Source organism: Schistocerca gregaria, unplaced genomic scaffold (genome assembly GCF_023897955.1).
Source record: "Schistocerca gregaria isolate iqSchGreg1 unplaced genomic scaffold, iqSchGreg1.2 ptg000213l, whole genome shotgun sequence".
NCBI classification, from domain to species: domain Eukaryota; kingdom Metazoa; phylum Arthropoda; class Insecta; order Orthoptera; family Acrididae; genus Schistocerca; species Schistocerca gregaria.
In genome coordinates, this window is record NW_026061741.1 from 910,922 (window position 1) to 916,921 (window position 6,000).

Below are 6,000 nucleotides of genomic sequence, written 5' to 3' on the forward strand. Positions count from 1 at the left end.
CTTCTTACTGGCTATTACTCCGACTTAGAAGCTTCTTCTGTGTTCTACTATGGTGCTTTTAGTTTCTCCGCATACCGCAACGCGGCTGCTAGTCCTCATTTCATGCAAAATCTTAAGGTTCCACCTCATAACCATTGCACCAAATCCGGCTAAAAAGTGAATAATCAATAACTAAAACTTGAATTGTACTACTTCTTACTGTCTATTACTTCAACTTAGAAGCTTCTTCTGTGTTCTACTATGGTGCTTTTAGTGTCTCCGCATACCGCAGCACGCGACATAGCTTTGCAGACGATAAATGTAACCGTCTAAGACAGAAAAGCGGCCAATATGACGATCTGACTTTAAATCGATTCGATAACAAATGATGAAAACGGACGGATTTGAAAGGTTTTTACTACATATGAACACTTTTCACGTTTTCCCGTGCAACGCGGCTGCTAGTCCTCCTTTCATGCAAAATCTTAAGGTCCTAGGTCATGTCCAAGCCACCAAAGCCGGCTAAAAAGTGAATAATCGACAACTAAAACTTGAAATGTACTACTTCTTACTGGCTATTACTTCAGCTTAGAAGTTTCTTCTGTGTTCTACTATGGTGCTTTTAGTGTCTCCGCATACCGCAGCACGCGACATAGCTTTGCAGTCGATAAATGTAACCGTCTCAGAGAGAAAAGCGGCCAAAGTGACGGCCTGGCTTTAAGTCAATTCGATAACAAATGACGAAAACGGACGGATTTCTCAGGTTTTTACTACAAATGAACACTTTTCACATTCTCCCATGCAACGCGGCTGCTAGTCCTCCTTTTATGCAAAATCTTAAGGTCCTAGGTCATGTCCAAGCCACCAAAGCCGGCTAAAAAGTGAATAATCGACAACTAAAACTTGAATTGAACTACTTCCTACTGGCTATTACTTCAACTTAGAAGTTTCTTCGGTGTTCTACTATGGTGCTTTTAGTGTCTCCGCATACCGCAGCACGCGACGTAGCTTTGCAGACGATAAATGTAACCGTCTCAGAGAGAAAAGAGACCAATGTGACGATCTGGCTATAAGTCGATTCGATAACAAATGACGAAAACGGACGGATTTCTCAGGTTTTTACTACATATGAACACTTTTCACATTCTCCCGTGCAACGCGGCTGCTAGTCCTCCTTTCGTGCAAAATCTTTATGTCCTAGGTCATATCCAAGCCACCAAAGCCGGCTAAAAAGTGAATAATCGATAATTAAAACTTGAATTGTACTACTTCTTACTTTCTATTACTTCAACTTAGAAGCTTCTTCTGAGTTCTACTATGGTGCTTTTAGTGTTTCCGCATACCGCAGCACGCGACATAGCTTTGCAGACGATAAATGTAACCGTCTCAGAGAAAAAAGGCGCCAATGTCACGATCTGGCTATAAGTCGATTCGATAACAAATGACGAAAACGGACGGATTTCTCAGGTTTTTACTACATATGAACACATTTCACATTCTCCCGTGCATCGCGGCTGCAAGTACTCCTTTCATGCAAATTCTTAAGGTCCTAGGTCATGTCCAAGCCACCAATGCTGGCTAAAAAGTTAATAATCGACAAATAAAACTTGAATTGTACTACTTCTTACTGGCTATTACTTCAACTTAGAAGCTTCTTCTGTGTTCTACTATGTTGATTTTAGTGTCTCCGCATACCGCAGCACGCGACATAGCTTTGCAGACGATAAGTACAACCGTTTCAGAGAGATAAGCGGCCAATGTGACGATCTGGCTTTAAGTCGTTTCGATAACATATGAAGAGAACGGACGGATTTCTCAGGTTTTTACTACATATGAACACTTTTCACATTCTCCCGTGCAACGTGGCTGCTAGTCCTCCTTTATTGCGAAATCTTAAGGTCCTAGGTCATCTTCAAGCCACCAAAGCCGGCTAAAAAGTGAATAATCGACAACTAAAACTTGAATTGTACTACTTCTTACTGGCTATTATTTTCAACTTAGAAGCTTCTTCTGTGTTCTAATATGGTGCTTTCAGTGTCTTCGCATACCGCAGCACGCGACATAGCTTTGCAGACGATAAATGTAACCGTCTCAGAGAGAAAAGCGGCCAATGTGACGATCTGGCTTTAACTCGATACTATAACAAATGACGAAAACCCACGGATTTCTTAGGTTTTTACTACATATGAACACTTTTCACATTCTCTCGTGCAACGCGGCTGCTAGTCCTACTTTCATGCAAAATCTTCAGGTTCCACCTCATGTCCAAGCCACCAAAGCCGGCTAAAAAGTGAATAATCGACAACTAAAACTTGAATTGTACTACTTCTTACTGGCTATTACTTCAACTTAGAAGCTTCTTCTGTGTTCAACTATGGTGCTTTTAGTGTCTCCGCATACCGCAGCACGCGACATAGCTTTACCCACGATAAATGTAACCGTTTCAGAGAGAAGAGCGGCCAATATGATGATCTGGCATTAAGTCGACTCGATAGCAAATGACGAAAACGTGCGGATTTCCCAGGTTTTCACTACATATGAACACTCTTCACATTCCCCCGCCCAACGCGGTAGCTAGACCTCCCTTCATGCAAAATCGTAATGTCCTAGCTCATGTCCAAGGCACCAAAGCCGTCTAAAAATTCAATTATCGGTAACTAAAACTTGAATTGTACTGTTTCATACTAGCTATCACCTCAACTTAGACGCTTCCTCTGTGTTCTATTATGGTGCTTTTATTGTCTCCGCATACCACAGCACGTGACATAGCTTTACACACGACAAATGTAGCCGTTTCAGAGAAAAGAGCGGCCAATATAACGATCTGGCATTAAGTCGATTCGATAGCAAATGATTTAAACGGGCGGATATCTCAGGTTTTTACCACATATGAACACTTTTCACATTCTCCCGTGCAACGCTGCTGCTAGTCCTCCTTTCATGCAAAATCTTAAGCTTCCACCTCATGTCCAAGCCACCAAATCCGGCTAAAAAGTAAATAATCAATAACAAAAAAATGAATTGTACTACTTCGTACTGGCTATTACTTCAACTTAGAAGTTTCTTCTGTGTTCTACTATGGTGCTTTTGGTGTCTCCGCATACCGCAGCACGCGACATAGCTTTGCAGACGATAAATGTAACCGTCTCAGAGAGAAAAGAGGCCAATGTGACGATCTGGCTATAAGTCGATTCGTTAACAAATGACGAAAACGGACGGATTTCTCAGGTTTTTACTACATATGAACACTTTTCACATTCTCCCGTGCAACGCGGCTGCTAGTCCTCCTTTCGTACAAGATCTTAATGTCCTAGGTCATATCCAAGCCACCAAAGCCGGCTAAAAAGTGAATAATCGATGATTAAAACTTGAATTGTACTACTTCTTACTTGTTTTTGCTTCAACGTAGAAGCTTCTTCTGTGTCCTACTATGGTGCTTTTAGTATTTACGCATACCGCAGCACGCGACATAGCTTTGCAGACGATAAATGTAACCGTCTCAGAGAGAAAAGCGACCAAAGTGACGATCTGGCTTTAAGTCGATTCGATAACAAATGACGAAAACGGACGGATTTCTCAGGTTTTTACTACAAATGAACACTTTTCACATTCTCCCATGCAACGCGGCTGCTAGTCCTCCTTTTATGCAAAATCTTAAGGTCCTAGGTCAAGTCCAAGGCACCAAAGCCGGCTAAAAAGTGAATAATCGATAACTAAAACTTGAATTGTACTACATCTTACTGGCTATTACTTTAACTTAGATGCCTCTTCTGCGTTCTACTATGGTGCTTTTAGTGTCTCCGCATATCGCAGCACGCGACATAGCTTTGCAGACGATAAATGTAACCGTCTCAGAGAGAAAAGCCCCCAATGTGACGATCTGGCTTTAAGTCGATTTGATAACAAATGGCGAAAACGGACGGATTTCTCAGGTTTTTACTACATATGAACACTTGTCACATTCTCCAGTGCAACACGGCTGCTAGTCCTACTTTCATGCAAAATCTTAAGGTTCCACCTCATGTCCAAGCCACCAAAGCCGGCTAAAAAGTGAATAATCAATAACTAAAACTTGAATTGTACTACTTCTTACTGGCTATTACTTCAACTTATAAGCTTCTTCTATGTTCTACTATGGTGCTTTTAGTGTCTGCGCATACCGCAGCACGCGATATAGCTTTGCAGACGATTAATGTAACCGCCTCAGAGAGAAAAGCGGCCAATATGACGATCTGGCTTTAAGTCGATTCGATAACAAATGACGAAAACGGACGGATTTCTCAGGATTTTACTACTTATGAACACTTTTCACATTCTCCCGTGCAACGCGGCTGCTAGTCCTCCTTTCATGCAAAATCTTAAGGTCCTAGGTCATGTCCAAGTCACCAAAGCCAGCTAAAAAATGAAAATCGACAACTAAAACTTGAATTGTACTACTTCTTACTGGCTATTACTTCAACTTAGAAGCTTCTTCTGTTTTCTACTATGGTGCTTTTAATGTCTCCGCATACCGCAACACGTGACCTAGCCTTGCAGACGATAAATGTAACCGTTTCAGTGAGAGCAGCGGCCAATGTGACGATCTGGCTTTAAATCGAGTCGATAACAAATGACGAAAACGGACGGATTTCTCAGGTTTTTACTACATATGAACACTTTTCACATTCTCCCGTGCAACGCGGCTGCTAGTCCTCCTTTTATGCAAAATCTTAAGGTCCTAGGTCAAGCCAAGCCACCAAAGCCGGCTAAAAATTGAATAATCGACAACTAAAACTTGAATTGAACTACTTCTTACTGGCTATTACTTCAACTTAGAAGCTTTTTCTGTGTTCTACTATGGTGCTTTTAATGTCTCCGCATACCGCAACACGCGACATAGCCTTGCAGACGATAAATGTAACCGTCCCTGAGAGAAAAGCGGCCAATGTGATGATCTGGCTTTAAGTCGATTCGATAACAAATGACGTGAATTGACGGATTTCTCATTTGTTTACTACACATGAACACTTTTCACATTCTCCCGTGCAACGCGGCTGCTAGTCCTACTTTCATGCAGAATCTTAAAATTCTAGCTCATGTCCAAGGCACCAAAGCCAGCTAAAAAGTCAATAATCAATACCTAAAACTTGAAAAGTACTACTTCTTACTGGCTATTACATCATTTTAGAAGCTTCATCTGTGTTCTACTATGGAGCTTTTTGTGTCTCCGCATACCGCAGCACGCGACATAGCTTTGCAGACGATAAGTACAAACGTTTCAGAGAGAAGAGCGGCCAATGTGACGATCTGTCTTTAAGTCGATTCGATAACAAATGACGAAAACGGACGGATTTCTCAGGTTTTTACTACATATGAACACTTTTCACATTCTCCCGTGCAACGCGGCTGCTAGTCCTCCTTTCATGCAAAATCTTAAGGTCCTAGGTCAAGCCAAGCCACCAAAGCCGGCTAAAAAGTGAATAATCGACAACTAAAACTTGAATTGAACTACTTCTTACTGGCTATTCCTTCAACTTAGAAGCTTTTTCTGTGTTCTACTATGGTGCTTTTAATGTCTCCGCATACCGCAACACGCGACATAGCCTTGCAGACGATAAATGTAACCGTCCCTGAGAGAAAAGCGGCCAATGTGACGATCTGGCTTTAAGTCGATTCGATAACAAATGACGTGAATATACGGATTTTTCAGGTGTTTACTACACATGAACACTTTTCACATTCTCCCGTGCAACGAGGCTGCTAGTCCTACTTTCATGCAGAATCTTAAAGTCCTAGCTCATGTCCAAGGCACCAAAGCCAGCTAAAAAGTCAATAATCAATACCTAAAACTTGAAAAGTACTACTTCTTACTGGCTATTACATCAACTTAGAAGCTTCATCTGTGTTCTACTATGGAGCTTTTTGTGTCTCCGCATACCGCAGCACGCGACATAGCTTTGCAGACGATAAGGACAAACGTTACAGAGAGAAGAGCGGCCAATGTGAAGATCTGGCTTTAAGTCGGTTCGATAACAAATGACG